At 43.3% G+C, this 24,667-nt stretch overlaps 1 long non-coding RNA gene across 1 annotated transcript; it reads left to right on the top strand.

Annotated features, from left to right (window-relative positions):
- Nucleotides 1-2,406: 2,406 nt before the first annotated feature.
- Nucleotides 2,407-24,066, top strand: LOC115471418. The gene is made up of 3 exons (XR_003942324.1): nucleotides 2,407-2,490; nucleotides 12,598-12,600; nucleotides 24,052-24,066. It is a non-coding gene; the product is annotated as an uncharacterized LOC115471418 (long non-coding RNA).
- Nucleotides 24,067-24,667: the final 601 nt, after the last annotated feature.

The raw sequence follows: 24,667 nt of genomic DNA, 5'->3' as shown, positions 1-24,667 counted from the left end.
AGGTAGTATGCCACTGCACTGTTGCATGGCTGGGGTCATTGTTAGAGTTCTTGTCAGGGATGTGGGTATGTCTGCCTCCCCACGCCTATGTGGTCTACAGTGGATAGGAGATGGAAGTGGACCCCGTTTGATCCTCCCATTCTTCTGGTCATCTCTGCAGGGACCCCCCTGAGAAAGGCATTTTACATACTGCAAGGTGGGAAACCTAGGTTTGGGTCATCTATCTGTGATGGAATTAGACTAGCTGGCTTGGGGCCCTCACAGATGCCAGTGGCTGCACATCACCCCATGACTCTTGTACATGCTTTTGGTGTGAGTGGAGTTGGGGGTTAATCATAGGTGGTAGTTTCCCCAAAGAGGGGTTTGTGTGCCACTATCAAGTAGAAGTTTGAAGGGCCCCCATCTTGTGCCTTGAGGGAGTTTTCACAGGACAGCACACGTAACTTTGAGCCTCACAGTGCCATAAACAATCAATTTGGGGTTTGATCCATGAGAGGCCATCCATTTAGGTGGCAACTTGTGCCTGCACAGTCCTCTTTGTTTACTGTACTGTCCTCTTTGCACAGCCCTCTGTCAGATATCTGTGTGGTGTAGGGGTTACAGATGTGGCCTCTCAATGTGTGGGACGTTGGTTTACTGTTGTTCTTTCTGGTTACAGTTTTATTTACCACGCCATAGCTGCTGCAATGTGCTAAGTAGCGGTGTGTGACATACTGGCCACTTTTCTTTTGGTCACAGGAGGGTGCTTCTTAATATCCCTTTCCTAGGGTTACCATATGGCTCCAGAAAAAGGAGGACACACTGATCCAGTCCAGGTTTTGCTTCAATTGAAAGCAATGAAAATAAAACCCAGACTGGCTCAATTTGTCCTCCTTTTTCTGGATTGTATACAGCTAAATTGTGATCACTGTTTATATATTGATACAGATATTTTTTATTATTATTATTGTTTTTTCTTCAGACCATCAGAGGTAGAACTCCGTTCACTGGCGATACACCATATAGCATTTCACTTATGGTGACATAATTCATACCTTTTTCGTCATCGGTCTTAAATTTATATATATATATTTTAGATTTTTTTCTGTGTTATTACTAGGAAGACAAAATCCTTTTACTTAGCTTTAGAGTCTCAATGTCTTGTTAGACTGAGAGTCGGGGCTGCATACCGACACGTGTTTCGCTGAGAAAGCTTTTTCAAGGTGTGCCCCTATGAGAAAAACGTATCAGTCAAGCATCAGACAACAGTTTATTTCACCAATTTTTCATATAACTACCTTAACATAGTCTATTACCTTTATGTCTCTGTACAGAGTATCAAATACTCAGAACCCATCAGCCAACATGGCCGCGGCGTCCTTTTTCTGGAGCCATATGTAACCCTACCCTTTCCACGTCATCTCATAGGTTTTGGTTTCACTGCAACAGATTCTAGTGGATATAGAGGGTTGTAGGCACACTGTAATGAGGGTAGCTGAATACTCAAGCCTTGATCCAGGACAGAGCTGTTATAGAGGTGCGATGTCAGTGGTACGTCAGGTTCTGAGGCACTCCCTCACGCACCTGATGAGTCCTGGGTATTCCCACCGTATCTTCCAGTAACAGCACAGGAGCACCTCAAAATCCCTGTGTATGCTGAATTGTCTACAAAGCACATGTTGGTGGAGACAAGGTTTAAGTGATGGGCCTTCTTGGTGTCACATACATAATTTTTTTAATGACATGTTGTGCAATACACCTCACATAGCCTATGATAGATGGTTATAGCCATATTTGGGAGGGGGGTGCTGAGGGGGTGGGTATGCAGTTCGTAGGCACAATTGCTGTGTAAGCTGAGATGGCCATGGGGACATAGGATAGCATGGTGGCCTTTCTGTGGAGCATGTGCACTGTTGCTGGGAGGTGAGGATAGGCAGTGGGGTAAACCAGGTGTACCTTTGGGTGGTTCAATGTACTATAGTGAGCTGCTACCACCATTCCCATCAGAATGTAGGCATGGGACCAGCATGCTGAGGGGGGGAGGGGGTCCAGATATGTGCAGCCCCTCAGTTCAGCATGGAAGGGTTAGTGGAGGAGGCCCCATAATTACTTGTCACTGGATATTCTGGACATTCTGAGTTCAGCAGTGTTTTATTATTTTTTCTTATGAAAATGTATTAACCTATATTGCAACAACAAAAGAAACTCACTATGTGTGCCCCTGCCTATGTATGGTGCTTGCACATGAGTGTTGATGTGATCCTGGAGGCACTGCTTCACACTGACCTTTCCAAGCTAATCCTTATGGATCTCCATGTCCTCATGGAGACATTGTGGGGTGGCAGGTGATGGTAGCACTTAAAAATCTCTCTCCTGTGGCTCAGGCACAGGAGGACCAGGAGCTCTGACTCTGGCACAGAAAAGTTTGGCTCTCTGCGCAGAGACATAACTGGGCACACTGAGGAACATTCCTCCACATGAAAAGGTATATATGCACATTTTGCACGTGGAGTGACCGTGTTGTTGTTGCTGTGGATGTTTTCTCGACGTGGGGATCAATACTGCCGTTGCACATTTTACATAGTGTATTTCCAATTGGTGGCAACGTTTATCTCTAAATGTTTATGATGTTTGCAGTGCGTATTCATGCTAAACTTTTTAAAGTATATTTTCAAATATCAGAAAACGTTTACTTCTTCCATTATGGACATGTTTTTTTTTTAAAGGTTTTCTGATAAACTATTTATTTATTGCCATTTGGATGGAAAATTGAAAATGCCCCTTCACATCTAGCACATGTCCTTTATCCAGTTCTGTGGTCACCCAGTCAAAGAAATCAATCAGATTGTAACACATTGGATTCTAGGAAGTTGATTATCCATTCCTTCTCCATCATTTTTCCAACCACTAAGGTGAGGTTTACTGGCCTGTAGTTTTCCATTTCTTCCCTGTCCCTACAGTTGTGAAGAGGGACCACATCTGCTCACTTTCAATCCCAAAGAACCTCTCTCATCCCCAAGGATTTATTAAATAAATCCTTAAAAGGTCCCGTCAGGATTTCTCAGAATTTCCTCAATATTCTGTGATTTATCTCATCTGTTCACATTCATTTTTTCAAGTTGTTCATAAACATATGGCCTGATATTCAAAACTATTTAACCAGTCAGGAGCCACTCCTGGCCAGTTATATACCAGATGATATTTGAAAATATTTAACAAGCCAATTAAAAAGCCTTAAGCTGGCTAAGCGCTAATATTACTGAATAGTGGCTAGCCCGGTCACTGACTATTTTGCACGACATAGCCAGTTAGCACCAATATTCATTAGCTGACTGGCTATGTTTAGTGCCACAAGCAAACAGGAAACAGCCTCCATGTAGAGAATCCCCTACTGTACAAGTATTGAATAAAGCATCTGTTAAACACCAGTTCCTGTGTTGGAATGTCTACTACCATCCTCTACTCCTTTCTAATTGCCTATGTTTAGTGGCCAGATAGATCCATGCAAATAGCTTAGCTGGTCAACCAATGAATAACTGGCTATCTTTTTAGAGGCAAAAAAACCCTGGAAATTCAATGCCATTCACTGGATATGACCCCGGTATTGAATGTACGGGTTTGTCGATACCGAGGAAGTTAGTTGGGCTCCCTCCCAGGTTCTCAATATTGGCCCCAAAGTGTTTTATCTCCTAACTGTGGATATTCAGCGGGAGATAACCAGTTATCACCTGCTAAATATCCACAGTTAGCAGCTGGTTGCTAGTCAGCCATACGCAATATAGTTAGGCGCAGATATTCATTGCTAAACCGGCTATGTTTAGCAGTTAAAATAGTCTGCATAAACAGGAGGCCTATTTTAATTGCTAAGCACTTAACCAGTTAGTGCTGAATATCAGCTTAACTGATTAAATTGCCGCAGTCAAAAATGAAACCGGATATGCAATGCCAGTTGCCAGAAATGGCTCAGGGTTTAGCGCCAACGGCGGATAGCAAAAGGACTGCCCACCTCTGGTTGAATATTGGGGGGACAGTTACCTATATCCCAAGCCATGGCACTCCTTTGGCATTATTCTTGTACAGAATTACCTCCTATATGTTTAGTTTAAGCTTGCTGTTGAGCAGGCATAAAGTAAGCATATAACTAATCTGGATAGGGAGTAAATATCGTCAAGTATTTAAACATTTAAGCCAAAAATGTTTTTTATGGCAATTTTTTGATTGTCCATTTTGAGGCAAAGTCAATGATTATATTTTACCTGAGATCTAAGAGAAAATACATGTGTGTCGTTTTGGGGGCACAAAGGACCTAAGAACTTTTGTACGAGTCATGTTTACATAGAGAATAACTTGTATAGTCTTGAAATTACAGTCTATGTCAGTGTTCTTCAGTCCAAGACCTGGGAAACAATGATGGCCCACAGAGACTTCTGGTGTGGCCCCATTGTCTTTCTGGGCATTTTTCTGCTACTCTGTTTCTCTACCCAGGCTCAGGACAAAAAAGGGAAAGTGGATGGGGGAAGAGGTGCATGCTTGCAGGACAAGGCATTTCTCAATAGACAAAATGCTCACAACCTCGAGAATACCTCCCAATGAAATTTGAAGGTGGGCTGGTTGGGATGGATGTCATTGACATGGCCCCACATGGGAAGATATTTAGTAGCTCTCCTTCAACTCATTAGTATCCAAAGTGGCCCCAGCTTAAAAATTATTGAAGACCACTGGTCTATGTGCATTTTTTTCCAAACCTATCCTTAAAACACCCTGGCTCTGGGAATGTCTCCCTTTAATGTGACTAATAGTAGGCACATTATGGAATGCTGTGCATATTTTAGCTGCATTGAAGAAGGACAATTTTCAGACAGTTTACAGATCTGACTATTGGCTCCACATTTTCATACTCAGTGTTAGTGAGTAGCAGTGATGATTTTCTGCCAGATCACATCAGAATGATGACCGGAAATCTTTTGCTACTGATTCAGAACTTTTTAAACTTGCTTCCTGTACCCTAGTTGAAATGAAAGGTGGAATGTCTTCTAGTCCCAGCATGACATTGTTATCCTTTTCTTTTCTTTCTTTTTTCCATTTTGTGTTTTGGTTAAGAAAATAGCCACCAGTAAATATTTTGTGTTGGAAAGCTTTTAAACTCTTGTCATTATGTGCAGACTTTCAGATATACAAATACCTTATTTAAAACTTACCACATTGTCTTCCTCAGCATCAAGTCACTATCTGATCTACTTATAGATTTGTCCATTTGTTAACATATACATAGTAACATAGTAACATAGTAGATGACGGCAGAAAAAGACCTGCACGGTCCATCCAGTCTGCCCAACAAGACAACTCATGTGTGCTACTTTTTGTGTATACCCTACTTTGATTTGTACCTATGCTCTTCAGGGCACAGACCGTATAAGTCTGCCCAGCACTATCCCCGCCTCCCAACCACCAGCCCCACCTCCCAACCACCGACTCTGGCACAGACCGTATAAGTCTGCCCAGCACTATCCCCGCCTCCCACCACCGGCTCTTATACTCAGAATCACTGAACAAGATGGAAGATAAAAACCATGTTGCCTATCTGGTCTGTAAAACCTTCAGATTCCATTCAATGCCCCATGTTGCAGCATAACTACAAAAATGAGAATTGAAAGGCCAAAGCGTTGAAAATTCAAGCTCAGTAGTTTGAAAGGAAATGACATTAAGATGTAGCTGGTGAGCAGATGATAAAATATGACTAAAGCAAAGGAACATTGACTCAAGATATATTCCACCAGAAAAATGTAGAAAGATTTGACCTTGAGATCAACTGAACATGGATTCCTAATGATTTCTGCCAAAGCTATTACAGTGATTGACTAATGAATGAACAATAATGCATATACTTTCAGATTCCTTTGATAACCAGAATGATGGCACTAGCATTACTATTTGACCTATGCTAAGTATGTCTTTGTAATTTGATTGGTTCTTTTGCAAACTAGTAAGCAGTACAAGGGAAGTCAAATCATTTCAGAATTCATTTTGCTGTCCTTTCAAATCAAAGAACAATTTTACCTCATGGTTAAAATATTTTCTGATAGACTGGTGGCTCATGTAGTCATAGACGGATGAGTGAATTCTGATCTGTGATGTTTCATAGTACAATTTTCAAAACAGCAGCCTGAGACATATTACTGTAGACTAAAACCACTTGATTCAAGAGTCATAGAAAATACAGCCACATTCATATTTTAAACCTGGTTATTAAAATATTTACTATATATACTTGACTATAAATCGAGAAATGTAGGTCAAAAAATGCATTAAAAAACTTGGGATCATGGTAACATCCATTAAAGCTAAAAATACTTTATGGTAATTTCTCCCCTGCACCCCTGTCGGCATTATCACAATCTCCACCCACCGGCCGTGCACCTTTAATTCTGAAATGTTTTCCATACATCATAGCACTGCAGTAGCACACTGTCCTTTCCTGCATGCTGGGACAAACCTCAGACACCTTCCTTTTCCCGTCCACATGAAGATTCTGACCAATGAATCAGCATTATTATTACCGCTAGAGCTCTTGATCGCCATTTTAGATCCTGGAGGTTCTTGAAGTGGCAGCGAATGGGTATCACTTACCTTACTAGAGACTAGGGACCTGCTAGTAAATCTGGGCTCTGTGTTGGGAGGATGGGAGGCAGGTGGCTTGTGGACCTAGAACAATTTTGGGGCCTCGAGCTCAAGTGAGAGAAGGGCAGTCTGCCACGTCAGATCGGCTTGTACCAAGTGGGTGACTTCAAGGGGGGCGGATCTGCTCCTGTGTGGAGGCTGTTAGTGCCAGAAAGGGGGGAGAAAGTCATTTGAGGGGGGTCTGCACTTTAAAGGGTGCTGTTATTGCTAGGAAGAGGAGAAGGTTATGAGAGATAGTTTAAGGCATGACAGGGTTTGCAAAAGGTGGGGAAGCACTGGAATTATGGGACCTGACATCTCAGGATTTAGAACTGCTCCTGAAACAGGCACTTAGTTGTGCCTTGGAGCAGGTCTAAATTCCAACTTCCACTGCAGACGTGGATTCCTTATGTCAAATAAGCAATGTACGTCTGTATTGCGTCCCACCCAGACCACTCCCTCTCCCCGACTCCCCACCTTCCCCACTCCTCCTTGCCAACTTGATGTAGTGAGCTTCTACATCTTTAAATAACACCAGTTGTGAAATGGCATTTGAATGTTTAGATCTCTTTTTAGATGTTTAAAGGCTGCCATTTAAACATGTAAATGCTTTGAAAATAAGCTCCTTAGCCTTTTAGAGAGTAATTTTATAACAGCTTGGAAGGCTTTTGTGGTCCAAGTATGCTGTCATCTTGCATATGATTACATGCTGCTGAAATTACATAAGTACATAAGTAATGCCATACTGGGAAAAGACCAAGGGTCCATCGAGCCCAGCATCCTGTCCACGACAGCGGCCAATCCAGGCCAAGGGCACCTGGCAATCTTCCCAAACGTACAAACATTCTATACATGTTATTCCTGGAATTTTGGAGTTTTCCAAGTCCGTTTAGTACCGGTTTATGGACTTGTCCTTTAGGAAACCGTCCAACCCCTTTTTAAACTCTGCTAAGCTAACCGCCTTCACCACTTTCTCCGGCAACGAATCCCAGAGTTTAATTACACGTTGGGTAAAGAAAAATTTTCTCCAATTTGTTTTAAATTTACTACACTGTAGTTTCATCGCATGCCCCCTAGTCCTAGTATTTTTGGAAAGCGTGAACAGACGCTTCACATCCACCTGTTCCACTCCACTCATTATTTTATATACCTCTATCATGTCTCCCCTCAGCTGTCTCTTCTCCAAGCTGTATAGCCCTAGCCTCCTTAGTCTTTCTTCATAGGGAAGTCGTCCCATCCCCGCTATCATTTTAGTCGCCCTTCGCTGCACCTTTTCCAATTCTACTATATCTTTCTTGAGATGCGGCGACCAGAATTGAACACAATACTCAAGGTGCGGTCACACCATGGAGCAATACAACGGCATTATAACATCCTCACACCTGTTTTCCATACCTTTCCTGATAATACCCAACATTCTATTCGCTTTCTTAGCCGCAGCTAAAATGTTGCTAAAAACTAAGAAGTTTGATTGTATACGATCAGAAAAAAATGTTCAAAACATCCAAGTGTATTTAAATTGACCCCAGAAGCTTCATATAAATGTTTTAGTAACCAGAGCTAAAATATGAATGTAGCTGTGTTTTCTATGACTTTTGAAACAAGTGGCTTTAGTTTACAGAATGTCCCAGGCTGCTGAGTTTAAACTTGTACTATGAAAGTACACAGATCAGAATTCACATATCTGTCTATCACTACTATCACCCATCCAGGTTTTATCCACAAACGCCAAAGGAAAAATTCAGTTCATGAGCCATCAATCTGTCAGAAAATATTTTAACCATGAGGTTAAATTGTTTTTTGCTAGAAAGAGACAACATGAATTCTGCAATGATTTGACTTCCCTTGTACTGTTTAATAGCTATAGAATTGCCTCCTATACCTGTACCAAACATGGCCTTGTTCTGGGGATTTGGCCAGTGCTTTGATCTCTGAAAAAAATCCAACACCTTCCCCAAGTTTCAAAGTTTAAGAGCTTATACCCTGCCCATATCCAGCACTATTTAACTGGTCAGGAATAGCTCATGGATGGTTATATAGCATTTAGCCTGCTAACTGCTAATATTCAGCGTGAGATAACTAGTTATCTTCGCTGAATATTCGCGGTTACCACATAGTGGCTAATCGGTTATATTGCATGATATAGTTGGTTAGCGCCAATATTCAGTGCTGGGTTAAGTGGTTAAATAGGACTGTGTAAATAGCAGTCCTATCTTTAACAGATAGGAACTTAAACGGTTAGCGCTGAATATCGGCGTAACCAGTTAAGTTCCAGTGGCCAAAAATAAAAACAGATATTCAATGCAGGTCACCAGAAAAGGCATGGCATTGAATATCCAGGGTCAGCACCAACTGTGGCACTTATGTGGGCTTTCTCCTGCCAGCTGAATATCGCCCCCCCCCCCTTATATTTAGTCTTTAGGCAGAACCAATAATCCCATGTTCCAAAAAATAAATATTGAATTCAGAGACCCATGAGTGATAACGTTGTAACTGAACTTAACCCGATGGTGATTACCTGTTTTTTGTTTATATCAATTACCTTAGGCTAGAACAGGGGTTCTCAACCCAGTCCTCAGGAAACACACAGCCAGTCAGGTTTTTAGCATATTCACATATTAAAGATAGACCAGCTATAAGCAGCCCAATGTGGCCACTTCCAATAGCCGGATACGAGTTGAATGTTCAGGTATAGCCGGGAATATTGCATGATATAGCTGGTTATCTTCTAGGCATGAGCCATTAATATTCAGTGAGGAATAACCAGTTATGCGCCATTTAACCAGCCAGGTTTCGTTCCTTGCCAGTTAAATACTTTTGAATATGGGGGGTAGATCTACAATCACATCTGTAAAAGAATAGAATATACTTTTTTAAAAAAAAACCTAACTGGCACAGATCTCTATAAACTTGATTCCAGCAGTCCTATTCCAACATCCAAACAAGTCCTTTTAAGCAGAGGTATTGTAAGCCAGGCCTGCTGTATTTGTCTTCCCTGCTTAAACAACTACTCCTACTCCTACTTATCATTTCTATAGTGCTGCAAGGCATACGCAGAGCTGTACACCATACCTGAAAAGACAATCCCTGCTCAAAGAGCTCACAATCTAAATAAGACAGGTAGACAAACAGAACAACTAAGGGGTAAGGGAATTAAAAAGGAGGGGTACAACTAAGGGGTAAGGGAATTAAAGAGGAGGGGTACAGGGCAAGTGAGACATGGCTAGGAGTCAAAAGCAGTGTCAAAGAGGTGGGCTTTTAGACTGGACTTGAAAACGGCCAAGGACGGGGCTAGACGCACAGACTCGGGAAGTCTATTCCAGGCGTGAGGTGCAGCGAAATAAAAGGAACGGAGTCTGGAATTAGCAATATAGGAGAAGGGGACAGACAGGAGAGATCTATCTGCAGAGCGGAGTAACCGAGAGGGGGGCGTAGGGAGAGACAAGAGTGGAGAAGTACTGGGGAGCGGCAGAGTGAATGCACTTATAGGTCAGTAAGAGAAGTTTGAATTGAACGCGGAGACGGATAGGGAGTCAGTGAAGTGATTTGAGGAGAGGGCTAATGTGAGCATAGCAACTTTGGTGGAAAATGAGTCACGCAGCAGAGTTTTGGCTTGATTGAAGAGGAGAGAGATGGCAAAATGGGAGGCTGGCGAGAAGCAGGTTGCAATAATCAAGGCGAGAGGTGATAAGAGTGTGGATAAGGGTTCTGGTACAGTGCTCAGAGATGAAGGGACGGATTTTGCTGATGTTATAAAGAAAGAAACGACAGGTTTTGGCAATCTGTTGAATGTGAGCAGAGAAAGAGCGAGTGGGAGGCCGGCGAGAAGCAGGTTGCAATAATCAAGGCGAGAGGTGATAAGAGTGTGGACAAGGGTTCTGGTACAGTGCTCAGAGATGAAGGGACGGATTTCGCTGATGTTATAAAGAAAGAAACGACAGGTTTTGGCAATCTGCTGAATGTGAGCAGAGAAGGAGCGAGAGGAGTCAAAGATGACCCCAAGGTTATGAGCCGATGAGACAGGGAGAATGAGAGTGCCATCTACAGAAATAGAGAAAGGGGGGAGAGGAGAGGTGGGATTAGGGGGAAAGATGAGAAGCTCGGTTTTGGCCATGTTAAATTTTAGATGATGTAGAGACATCCAGGCAGCAATATCAGATAGGCAGGCTGAAACATTGGACTGGATGCTGGATGAGATTTCGGGGGTAGAGAGGTAGATCTGGGAGTCGTCAGCATAGAGATGGTATTGAAAGCCATGGGAAGATATCAGAGAGCCAAGGAAAGAATTGTAGATGGAGAACAGGAGAGGACCAAGGACAGAACCTTGAGGAGCACCGATAGGAAGTGGGATAGAAGTGGAAGAGGATCCACCAGAGTGTACACTAAAGGTGCGAAGGGAGAGGTAAGAGTAGAACCAGGAAAGCACAGAGCCCTGAAAACCAAGCGAAGATAATGTATCGAGGAGTAATCTGTGATCAACAGTGTCAAAAGCGGCGGATAGATCGAGAAGGATGAGGATAGAATAGAGACCTTTGGATTTGGCCAGAAACAGCTCGTTGGAAACTTTAGTAAGTGCAGTCTCAGTCGAATGAAGAGGGCAAAAGCCAGACTGGAGTGGGTCAAGAACAGCATGAGATGAAAGAATGTCAAGACAGTGGGGGTGAACGGCACGTTCAAGTATCTTGGAGAGGAAGGGGAGGAGGGAGATGGGACAATAGTTGGAAGGACAGGTAGGGTCAAGTGAAGGCTTCTTAAGGAGATTGAAGGCATCAGGGACGGTTGCAGTGGAAAATGAAAGATTGAGGATGTGACAGATAAGAGGGGTGAGAGTAGGAGAGATGGTGCAGAGAAGGTGGGAAGGAATGGGATCAGAGGAATAGGTCGTTCATTTTGAGGAGGAGAGAAGATGAGTTGTTTCTTCATCAGTGACTTCGGGAAAGAAGGAAAAGGATGGGGGTAGGGGAGATAAGGGAACGGATAAGGGGAGGGACAGGGGGAGGGAGAGGTAGCTTGGTTGAGAATTCGAGGTTTATCTTCTGAACTTTGTCGTGGAAGAACTCAGCTAGGGTCTGAGAAGATAGTGAGGGGGGAGTTGGTGATGGAGGCACCTTGAGGAGAGAATTCAGTGTGGTGAAGAGAAAGAGAAGTCGAGGGTTTGAGCTGAGAGAACTAGTTAGCTGGATGTAATAGTCCTGCTTGGCAAGCAAAAGAGCAGATTGGAAGGAGGTCAGCATAAAAAAGTGAATGAAGTCGGCAAGGGCATGAGATTTTAGCCAGAGGCGTTCGGCGGAGCGGGTACAGGAACGTAGGTCATGGATTTTAGAGGTCAGCCAAGGCTGGGGTTTGGCACGAGAGGTGCAATAGTGTCTAAAGCAGAGGACAGAATAGTATTGTAGGAAGAGACAGCTTCATTGACAGATTTGGATGGCGTAGTGGTAAAGAAAAGGTTCAAGACATTGGAGGATAGGGTAGCAAGGTCAATGGCCTGGAGATTCCTGGATAAATTGGTTAAGATTGGATGAGATTGGGCAGGAGGAAGTTTAAGTGTGAAGGTTATTAAATGATGGTCAGAGAGGGGAAGATCTGAGGCAGTGAAATTAGAGGGAGGGCAGTTATAGGAGAAGACAAGATCAAGACAGTGACCATTTTGGTGAGTAGGGGAGGTGGAGCATAGTTGGAGATTGAAGGAGGATGTTAAGGTGAGGAACTGGGAGACGTAAGAGTTGGAGGGATCATTAACGTGAATGTTAAAGTCGCCAAGTTTGAGGGAGTGGAAAGAAGGATCATGAAAGAAGGAAAGCCAAGCGTCAAAGTCGCTGAGAAAGGATGGAAGGGACTTATCGGGGGGACGATAAATGACTGCTATTCGAAGAGGCAAAGGAGTGAATAGGTGGACAGAATGGACTTCAAAGGAAGAAAAGCAGAGAGACTGAGGTGGTAGAAAAGATTGAAATTTGGAAGAGGGTGAGAGTAATAATCCAACACCACCACCGCGGCCAGTAGGGCGAGGAGTATGGGAGAAGAGATAACCACCATGACAGAGGGCTGCGACAGAAGCAGAGTCTTCAGGGCAGAGCCAAGTCTCTGTTATGGCGAGGAGATGGAGGCTACAAGAGATAAAAAGGTCATGGATATTAGAAAGTTTGTTGCAGATGCATTCCACAGTGCACATGAGAAGGGCAGAGAAGTGGGGGAGGAGAGGAATGGAGATGAGATTGAAGAGGTCACAGTGCGACCTGCATAAGTAGGATGAGGGTTGGTGAGAGGGACCAGGATTGGGATTGATGTCATCAGCAGAAAGCAGAAGGAGTAAGAGAGTGCGGAGGAGAGTATGAGAGGAGTGACGATGAAGGCGACGAAGGCGAGATGAATTCAGATAGAAAGGGGAAGGTACAATGGAAGGGATGAAATGTTGAAGGCAGAAAGAAAGGAGGAAGAGGACAAGAGAGATGGTGAGGTAATAAAGTCAACGAAAGGGCAATGTATAATTGTAGTGTACAGTGGCTTTGGGTGGAGGAGTAGATTGGTGTGTAGAAGTAGACTGGGAAGGGACAGTACTAAGAAGAGAATGTGAAATGGAGCCATATGAAGTAGTTCAGGCAGTCCCAAGCGCTAGGCAACAGTCACGAATAAAGGCTAGAGCAAGGATGCAGGCCGGAACAGAGGAAACAGGCTGGAGCAGAGGACATAGACTGAAGCAGACGATGCAGGCTGGAGCAAACAATGCAGGCTGGAGCAGAGGATATAGGCTGGAACAGAGGATACAGGTTGGAGCAGAGAATGTAGGCTGGAGTAGACAAAGCAGGCTGGAGCAGAAAATTCAGGCTGGAGTAGACGATGGAAGCTGGAGTAGGTGATGCAGGCCGGAGCAGATGATGCAGGCTGGGGCAGATGATGGTGGTTAGAGCAGCCAACACAGGTCAGAGCAGATGACGCAGACCAAAGCAGATGATGTAGGCTGGGGCAGAAGATGGAGCAGGTGATGCAGGTCGGGGCAGATGATGTAGGCCAGGGCAGATGACGCGGTTGGGGCAGATGACGCAGGCTGGGGGCAGATGACGCAGGCTGGAGCAGATGATGCAGGCTGGGGCAGATAATGGACATTAGAGCAGATGACGCAGGCCAGAGCAGACAATGCAGGTTGGGGCAGATGATGGAGGTTAGAGCAGACGACGCAGGCCAGAGCAGACGATGCAGGCCACAGCAGATGATGCAGGCTGGGGCAGATGATGGAGGTTAGAGCAGATGACGCAGGCCAGGGGCAGATGATGGAGGTTAGAGCAGATGACGCAGGCCAGAGCAGACGACGCAGGGTGGGGCAGACGATGTAGGCCGGAGCAGAGGACAACAGAGGCAATTGTGGTGGACTATCCCAGACACCTCAAGGGCCACCCAATCTGCAGTCACTGGGATCGCAGGACTGGACTCCGTCCAAACATCGAGACTACCCAAGAACAGGATCTCTCAAAATCCTCAGTGTAGGCAGCCGGCAGAAAGTTCAGCAACCCAAGCCACACTGCTCTTGTCACACCAACCGACAATCCAGCCAAGTGGTGTTACAGGTAGGCCCCAAATAGCAACCCTTCTCATCCCGCAAGCCTTTCAGGTGGTCTTTTCAGGCGCAGGAACCGGACAAAGAGATGGAGGCAAGACACATGGATGGTGCCCGACCAGCTCTCCGCATTCTCGAGGGGAGGCTACAGCGTCTGTCGGTGCCCGAGTGAGCAGCACCACTCGCCGCCCCGTTCAATCTCCAACTCACTGACCAAGCTGGATGTCGGTGGGACACACAACCAGGCCGTGCTCCACACAGTTCCAAACGTGCGGGCGAGAGAGGCATTCGATGAAGCAGGGCTGTGGCGACAAGGTGAAAGAAACAATGTGGTCGGAGTGATGGCCGGCCTCAGTACCGCGGAGGAAGTCCGTTAGTGAGGTAGGCCCATCCGAGGAGGAGGCTCGCAATTACTTCGGAGGTCCACAAACTAACCCGGAGGCCCGCAAATTTCAGCAGAGACGGCTCTATCCTAACGATGCTCTCTGGGCTGGGGTAAACACTGAAATGGTTCCGTTTCAGACTGTGATGTGACCATGAAACAGGCTAAGTGAATCAGGAGACAAAAGGCCAAATTGGTTCCAAAGCAATGCAACTTTATTGCTAGCAATGAACAGCACTGAGTTCTCTCAGGATACTGTGTGTCATAAATCATCTGACACTTACATTTATACTTCCCTGCTGGGCCTGCGCATTAGGCCCCTTATATATCACAGTGGACATGCGCAGTAAACACTTGTAGTTCTTACAGTACACATTTGTAGTTCACAGTACATACACACGTCATAATACTGAAATGATACTGGCAAGGGAAACGAAACTTAGTATCTTGCTGTACACACAATGCTCCTTTCTAGCAAAGGAGATAAGGTTCGTTAGGCTCAGAGATGCAGGTTGGGGGGTGACGACACCCTCCAAGGCCATCTAGTCATGTGGCACCTACGTGCAAGCTGGTTTCTGTGCAAGCCTTGCTTACTACTGTTACAAGCTGTTTACCTAATACACCTGCATCCCGTCTTATACTAATAGGCAGCAAGCAGCACAAGCTGACAAGTTGTAGTTAAGGCACAGTACAAGAGAGCTTAAATGTCCAATACATTCAAGTATGGAGTATGCCAAAAAAAGGCAGAAACAGAGGTAGTATGCACAAGGTAAAGTCCATCAGTATGCACAAAGCTTGAGGTTGTTCTGTTGGTCCAGTAGTTTCCAGTGTTCCACTCCTACAACCAGGTCCCTGGAGCAGCATCAGCTGCATGATCCTTACATGGCGGCCATCTTCCTATTGTAATATATGGTAACATATATTAAATGTTTTTTCCTGGGGCTCTGGGGGGGCTTGTTCCAGGGTTTGGTGGAGGCTGCTGGCTGGAAAAGGTTTAAAGTTTAGTTTGGGAATTGTTAATGGAGTTAGCTGAAGAAAGTGTGAGATGTTTCTTAAATGTGGTTTTATTTTTCAAGAAATAAACCATGATTAAGTGGGGATTGTACTTTAAAATGTTCCTTTCTGTTTTGGGTACAAGTCAGGTTAAAATTGACTTTGAAATTCTCTGTATAGGAAGTTTTGCATTTACTTCTTTGGGGGAGAGAGATTCTAAACAGATTTAAAAAAAAACTGTCTTTCTCTGACAAGCTGATTGGTTGAGTGATGTCAGATCCTCTAGGGAGGGTGAGTTGCCAGGGAGACTGGAGTGAGCAGAGAGACCAGGGCTGTGAACATAGATTGAGAAAGAAAAAACGTATAGTGTGTGTCTGTGTAAAAGTATGGATTTTGTGAGTTTAAAGTGAAATGTGATATTGAAAAAGGGTACTTTAATATTGAAAGTGAGTGAAGGGGAGCTTTGGTGCTGAGAATGAGATGATTTGAACTTAAAAGTGAGTATTTCAATAAACAGACTGCCTTTTTCATGATTGTGTTGCTGAATACATGTGGGAAAAACTGATGTATTTTGGGTGGGAGAGAGCTGTACTAATAGAAAGCTGTGAGAAGTTTTAAACCAAATTTAGTTTGGTTTGGAGTGAAACAGAGGTATGTATGTCCCAGCATGCAGTGAATGGAATGGTTAAGTTCTAAGGGAATTTAAGGTCATGGAAGGTGGAATGAGAGTCTGTAGGCTCAGGTATTAAGTGGACACATGGCTGCCTACTCTTTTTAGAATAGGAGAAAACAGTTGAGACTCAGGTTCTGAGAGACTGTGATTTCTGCTGGTAGTTATACTAAGTGAAAGAAACTAAGGGTGTCAGGAAAAAGTGTGTAAGGATTTTAACTCTGACACAGGGGAAGGACTGAGAGGTGAATCTGTGATTTGAAGAAAGAAGCCATTAAGCTGTGTCTGGGGGGAAGGTGTGTTGTTTGTGAGAGTTCTGAGTTCAGTGCAAGCAAGGTTTGGAATCTGACTTCAGAATAAAGAAAATCGAGCACTGCTGTTGTCTGAGTGTGCTGTATTCTCCAGATTGATCTGATAGCTGTGAAGGGAAAAGTTATGCTTTTATGTGAAGTCTGTGAGATGGAATGTTGAAGCCTGCTGGATCATTTTAGACTAGGGACACAACAGTGAGAAATAGGTTTTGTAGTGAGAAAACCTTTAACTTATTTTATTTCAATTAGAGAGTCTGGCCACAGTATTGAGAATTGGTTAATAGTCACCAGAGCCTGAACAAGAACAGAGGGAGTTCAAGGGTCTTGCCTCCATTTATTTTCTTTATAAGTGAGGTTTAGGGAGAAGAAATCTGGGGGAGTCATCCTCTGAAGGGTTCCAGATGAGCTCCAACGCAAGAAAGACATCAGCTAAATAAATTCAACCACAGCTAAGTGACATTGCCAAGTGTGTTGAAAGAAATATATTATTTTTTCACAACATTTTAAGGGAAAACAAAGGAACAGACCATCAGATATTAAAAATCCATGAGATCCCTGCAAAAACACCAATAGTGCACACAAAGAGACCAATTTCTACATCAGGAAAGAGAATAACCACAAATATCTGATTTTGATAAAAGACAATTTAAATACTTATCTGAAAAGGTTCTTTTCCGCCTTTTTAGGTGAAACAGAAAAAGTTAAGGGTATACATGTAAAACTACATTTGAATGTTGAATATGTTATTGCAGTTCTATTAAGCTTCACACTAATTGTGAATTTGAGTTTATTTGAATGAAAATTTGCTTGCATTTGTATTCAATAAAGAAAGAGATAATTTGCAAATCTGAAAGTTTGGTCCTTCCATTTCAGGAACAAATCCTAAATTTAGATTATTTTCCTCCTTTATTCTTTGAGAGTAAAGGACGAGGTTAGTTTATTTGTTCCACTCCCTCGGCTGTGAGTGTGTGTTCCCTGGATTTTCGCGACGACTACAACCATCAGGTATCTGGGAGCACATCACTACAGTCCAGCCGAGAGGGGTGGTAACACTATAACTGTAACAACCAGTTACAAAATTGCCATCCTTTTCTTTTATGAGAAAAATGTTTAATACATTGGACCCATCATGAGTGTAACAAATCAAGACTAAATTTAGTATGTCCTAATATCCACATTTCTGTCTTCTCTTTTCTAGGCTTTGGCATAAATCCTTCGGAAATCAGTAAAAGAAAATAAGTTGACTTCAAGAAGTTAAATCACTTTTTTTACCATACCATTTCAGAACTGAATCTTTTAACTGCACTTCTTTGTTTATCCCCTGCAGCAGTGAGATCTGGCCTTATCAGAAAATTGCAGCTAACTCAGGATCAATAGGAATGACTGAAGTGTTCGATAAAGCCAAAGAGCAATGTTGGTGAGCAAAATAAAGAAAAACGATAATGAAATCATTTTTCTAATGTAGAAAGAAACTTTATTTACACTACAACTTGCTGGCAAATGAACAAAAATGGCAATGACAAACACATTATGATGCCTTATGTGGCACAGAACCCCATAAAACAGCATTTATTATCACTGCTAGAAAAACACTTTGGAAAAAAGGAATGAAAGACTTAAAACAAAACTGCCTAGTTTTTGTTATGCACTTCCTCCAAGTAGCTGTTTGGTATCTCTCTCTAAGTCCCTTTATTTATTATATAGTCATCTATGATATTCAACTAATTTAGACCAGTAGAGTTCAATTAAAACTTCAATAAGGGAAAGAGTATCCACTAGCAATATCCACTATATATAAACTTTGTCTCTTCTTGTCAATACAATAAAAAACAAGAAGAGACATAGTAACGGCAGGCTTCAATCTTAAGCTAAATATCTATTGAAATTGTTGTCTTTTGAAATTTGTATGAATGAGGCCAGATACACTAACAAATTTAAACCAGGAAGTTTTTTTGCCTATGATGAAGAAGTCCTAGCCCTCTTAACACAATAGCGGATAGAAGAGGAGCTTATTGAGACTTTCCTCCTGATTCTTCATATGCTTACAGTAGATGGAGTTTTCCTAAGTTTATATATAGTGGATTCAACTAATTTAGCCATACAAATTAGAGCACTTTCTAGAGTTATAATCCAAGAACACAGTGTAGTATATTTAGGATCCCTTTTACTAAAGTATGCTCAGGGCTTTTTTTTGTGCCAGTACGCACTGGTACGGTGTACCGGCACGTACTATTTCCCAGCGAGTCCTGCACCCTTCCTCTCACTCCCCTTCTTACTTTTTTTAGGGACTCGGCAGTGCGGACGGATGGTGCAGCGATTGAGAGAGGCTTTGCTGGGTGGCAGGCAGTGGAGAAGGATGATGGGCTGTGGGAAGAAGAATCGCTGGACATGGATGAGCGGGGAGGGCAGGGGAGAGAGGAGAATCACTGGACATGGATGGGAGGAGAGGGGAGGGCAAGGAAGAGAGAATTGCTGGACATGGATGGGAGGGGAGAGCAAGGGAGAGAGGAGAATTATTGGACTTGGATGGGAGGGGAGGGCAGGTAACTACTACTACTACTACTATTTAGCATTTAGGTAAGAGAGAATTGCTGGACATGGATGGGAGGGGAAGGCAGGGGGAGAGAGAAAAATCGCTTGAATTGGATGGGAGGGCACGGAAGAGAGAATTGCTGGACATGGAGGGGAGGGCAGGGGAGAGAGGAGAATTGCTTGACATGGATGGGAGGGGAGGGCAGGGGAGAGGAAATTCGCTGGGCATGGATGGGAGGGGAGGGCAGGGGACAGGGAATTGCTGGACGTGGATGGGGGGTCAGAAGAGAGAGGAGAATCATTGGACATGGATGGAAGGGGAGGCTAGGGAACAGAGAATTGCTCAACATGGATGGGAGGGGAGAGCAGGGGAGAGAGTAGAATCACTGGACTTGGATGAGAGGGGAGGGCAAGGAAGAGAGAATTGCTGGACATGGATGGCAGGGGAGGACAGAGGGCAGAGGAGAATCGCTGGACATGGATGGTAGGAGAGGGCAGGGGGAGAGAGGAGACATACTGGACATGGATTGGAGAGGGGGGCAGGGAAGAGAGAATCACTGGACATGGATGGGAGGGGTGGGCAGTGAAGAGAGGAGAATCGTTGGGACATGGATGAGAGGGGAGGGAAGGGGAGAGAGGAGATTGTCTGGACATGGATGGCAGGAGAGGACAGGGGACAGAGGAGAATCACTGGACATGGGAAGGGAGGGCAGGGAAGAGAGAATTGCTGGACATGGGTGGGAGGGGAGGACAGGGAAGAGAGGAGAAATGCTGGAAATGGATGGAGAGGACAGCAGGTGATAGAGGAGAATTGCTGGACATGGATGGTGGGGAGAGAGGAGAAATGCTGGACCTGGATGGAGGAGAGGGGGGGAGAGAGAATTATTGCTTTATATGGATACAGAGTAGGGAAGAGAGAGGAAAAATGCTGGATATGAATGGAGGGGAGGAGAGAGGAGAAGTGCTGGACATGGATGGAGGAGAGGAAATAAAAAATAGGAAGATGCACATGGATGGATATGAGGAAAAGGGAAGAGAGGAGAAAAACTGTCATGGATGAAGAAAATAGGCAAAAGCTGGATCCACGTTATGCCTCCTCCAGTCAATTCCACAGAGGAGGACTCAGCTTTTACTTATGGTTGTAGGGCACGAAATGAAGAAGAAATGAGGAAAGTAAAGAAATAAATGGAAAGAAAGCCCTGGAAACAGAGTTAAGAGAACAGATAGAGAGCTAATGTGGGTGTGGCTATCATAGGAGTGGAACCATATGTTATGACCCCGCCCATAATGAGTATCGGCACCTTTTTTCCTACAAAAAAGCACCAAGTATGCTAGAATCTGGACTTAACATGTTGTAAGACTGGACTTTCCCCACAAGCTAAACCCAGATTTAGGCCTTTTTCCTTTTTCTTCCAGGTCATTGCCCTACATTTAGGAGGTGCTAAGTGCTCCTGTGTTAATTCTAAATTAACAGATAGTGTATCTTAATCATAACACGCTAGCTAGTTAATGCTCGCACACTCATTCTCCACCCATGCCACTCCCTCAGAGGAATATTCTTAAAAAATTAATAACTTTTGTTTCGTGCGTGAAAGCCGAGAAAATGCCATAAAACATTTTAGCACTTTATGAGGTGACCTGTTGCACACTAACAGCATATTGAGGGCTTAACACTCATTGGTAAAGGACTCTTTTAATGCCAGTGGACTAACCTGCCTTACAAACTCAAAATACTGTATAGGGCAGCAGGAATTAATATACAGTCAAATGACCCAGATAGACTTTTGGGGCTATATTTTCTCAGTAAAAAAAAAAAAAAAAAGAGAGAGAGGCTGGTGCTCCCATACAATAGAAGATAAAAGCGAAAAGTGTGCACAGTTGGTCAAGAAAAAGATAAGCAGAGCCCTATTTGTTTTTGTTTTTTGTGCTGTTTTAATACATTTAATAGAATTCAAGGTTTCCCATCACACAAAAAATGTTTTGCCTTTAGGCTGCACCAGGGATAAATGTTATCTATACAGCACAGATTAAGAGAAGGTACAAATATAGTTGTGTTCAACCTTCTCTGCTTATTTTAAATGGTATTTTCAGTGCACCTTTCCTCTCCACAGCAGCAGGTCCTGTCACAGCATTTCTTCCAGCATGGAGAGGAAAGCTCCACTGTAAATACTATTTAAAATAAGCAGAAGAGATCGAACACCACTTTATTTATGCCTTCTCTTAATCTGTGTTGTATAGATAAAATTTTCTCCTGATGCAGACTAATGGCGAAATGTTGCATGTGATGTGAACCATGGATTCTATTATATATATATATATATATATATATATATATATATATATATATATATATATATATATGTTATTTTTCAAGAACTGTTTGTCTTTTTTTCTTAACCAACTGTGCACATGTTCATGCAATGTTTCTTGAGGACCTTGCTTTATAACCACTAAGCCACCCAGTCTCCTATATAAAATGAATCCGGAGACCAGATGTCATTCTCCATTTCTCTGTAGGATCTTTGTAATAAATAGGAATCTATGAAAGTAAATGCATGCATATGTAAAATTGGGTAGTGAAAAGCCAACAGAGGGGTTGGACAGAGATATCTTTACAATGTTAAGGATTATGCATTCGTATGTTCTGTCCAAACATGCAGATGGCTCATTTCAAATTATTGTGATACAGATTCATTGTCTGTCCTCTGCTTCAAAATTAAATTGTCTTCATAAAGATTGGAAATGGAATTGCAAAAGCTATCAGTTCTGAAGAATGGAGAACAAGCCTTGGGATAAGGTACTAGCCCCTGGAGGCTCAGCCTATCACCATTGCACTAGCTGCAAAACGAACAGTCATTTCTTAACAGTGATACTGGCAAATCATTTGCCCTTGCCCTCCCATGTAAGCTTCAGAAACTAATTAAAATTACAGGTTCCCAGTTTCCCAGTTTATACTTACTATTAGTGAGATACTTGTGGTAATATATCATTAAATCAGCATCATGTGGACTTCAAAGGAAAGCACGCATATGCATCTCCATAGCTGTAAAACTCAGTAGAATATATTTCTTCGAACACAGTTCTTATGGTGAGGCTTTTCTGCAGGTCAAGTATGCTGGCTGTATGTTATAAATGAACAAGCGGAAAGAGATAACCTCTCTCACACAATGTGCAAGCAGAAGGAGAAGCAAGGAAAAAAAAATCAAATTTTGTTGCCTTCTTAGATTTTTAACACTCATTATTGTCATTGAGGGGCCCTTTAACTGAAGGGCCTTAAGCCCTTAACATGTAGCTAGTGTGAAAAACAGGCTACTGCATAAACACATTAAAGCATTTTGCTGCATTTTCCCTTTTTTCTTTTTTTTTGCATGCTAAACCTGTGCTATGAAGTTTTGGAATAGAGCATCATATGGGTGTGGAATGAGTGTGTCTGCGTTAACCAACTAAAGCATTTTGGTGAGTGCTTTAATTGGCTAACACAGACATAACAAGGGATTCCATCTTCTATGGTTACCATAGTGTGTTTGCCCCGGAGGGAAGGGGGGTTATCTCAATTACTGTCCTTTCACCTGGCACCACCCCCACAGAATCGGGCACACAAACAAGAGGATGGAATAAGGTGCAGGCCAGGGTCAGAGGGAACTCCGGTGAGGGGGGAGGTCCCCACTGCCACCGCCACTTAGAGGGGCATTTTAGAAAAGGACGTCCAAGTTGCAATTTGGATGTCCTTGCAAAACGGCAAAATCTAGGGGCGGGGAAACACGTATTTTCAAAACAAGATGGACGTCCATCTTTCATTTCGAAAATACCGTCAGAGACGTCCAAATCCTTAAATTTGGAAGTTCCTAGATTTGGTCATCCCTAGACATGGACGTTTCTTACTTTTGGCAATTTTCGATATTGTGGGTGGATCCAGGACCTCACAAAATGTGGCACATACAGTTTGCAGGAAAAAGTTGTTTTTTCTGTATACAAATAATCAGCCCTGTTTCCTCACAGGGTTGGCAGTACTAATAAAGTCTCTTCAAGCATAGTCCTAGTTTCAGTAGCCTGTCCGTGACACACCTCTAGCATAATCACAGTTCCAATAGTCAAAGGATAATTAGCCTACCTTGGCAGTCTACAGTTACTTTTCAAAAATCCCTGAAATCACTTGTATCCGTGGAGGTATAGATTTGAGGCATCTTATAGCACAAGGTGCAAGTGTCTGAGCTAGAGTCTTGCCTCTTCCCTGGAACTCCCCTCAGGTGCTGCTGCCAAGCTAAAACACCCTGAGAGGATCCTTGCTCGGGTAATCCCTGTTTTATTCTGCCAGAGAGCTTTTAACTTCCTGCTCTCTGCTTGAGCCTTGCCCTCCTGGCCATACAGGAAAATGTACCTCTTCTTAAGGTGGATCCACTTTAGTGAGGAAGTGTTCCTAAGGAAACATTACCTTGTACTACCTACTCCCTCACATGCCCTCCCCTCAGCTCAACCTTCCCAGGTTGAGCACTTACCATCACAGGGACCACCTCAACTAAGAGGCAAGGGCTACCACTCACTAGGCCACTCAGTGCATCCACTGACACTGTTTATATGGGACATGCAGGTCATGAACCATAAAATAACTTTACAACAGTAACTGAGAATTATGAGCAAAGCTAGGCCTCTGTGAACAGGCTATGAACAGGCTAAGAGTCACTGAGAAGCTAAATAATAAGAATTACACAGAATGTGAATCTCGTGTCAGCTTGCCCTTCTGTTGGAGAGACAGGCAGATATGGAGTCATAACAGAGATATGTGTGGCAGGAGAATGAAGTATTGTAAGGGAAATTTGCTGCTGACCATGAAAGCAGATAATGAAGAGACACAACTTTGGTTGCTGGGAAGATGGTTTTTGCAAGGTAGGATAACCTTACTGACCTTACTTATGATAAGCAAATATGCTATGAAGAACTTTGCTAGAATATGCTGGAATATGTTAGAATTTACTAGAATATGCTGACTTTGTACTTCTAATACTAGCCTATGAGATAAAAGGGTATAAAAGGAGAATCATGGACAGAGGCAATCAGAGAGCTAATGTCAGAGGTCACGTTTGTGTCCTGGTTGCTGTCTCATGTGAGAATTAATTATATTACATATTCTAATTGTAGTCCTGATTGGTAAGTGTAATAAACATTTACTAATTATTCTCATATTACTATAGCCTTCTGTGTCTTTCTGTCTCTCCACTTGGTGGCATTAGGACTATAATCCCTGGAGTGCTGGACATTCCAGGTTACAGGTAACTAGTACCTTTATACCTGGGAGAGGGCAGAAACCTGTCCATGGGCCAAAGCTACAAACCTTCTCTGGACAGGCAATACTCCCATCACTATCACATAGATGAAATAGTAACATAGTAGATGACAGCAGAAAAAGACCTGCACGGTCCATCCAGTCTGCCCAAGAAGATAAATTCATATGTGCTACTTTTTTTATTTGTACTGTCCTCTTCAGTGCACAGACCGTATAAGTCTGGCCAGCCCTATCCTCGCCTCCCAACCACCAACCCCGCCTCCCAACCACCAGCTCTGGCACAGACCGTATAAGTCTGCCCAGCACTATC

Source organism: Microcaecilia unicolor, chromosome 5, assembly GCF_901765095.1.
Source record: "Microcaecilia unicolor chromosome 5, aMicUni1.1, whole genome shotgun sequence".
NCBI classification, from domain to species: Eukaryota; Metazoa; Chordata; class Amphibia; order Gymnophiona; family Siphonopidae; genus Microcaecilia; species Microcaecilia unicolor.
The sequence above is the reverse complement of the archived record's forward strand: the minus strand, read 5'-3'. Positions and strand labels throughout refer to the sequence as shown.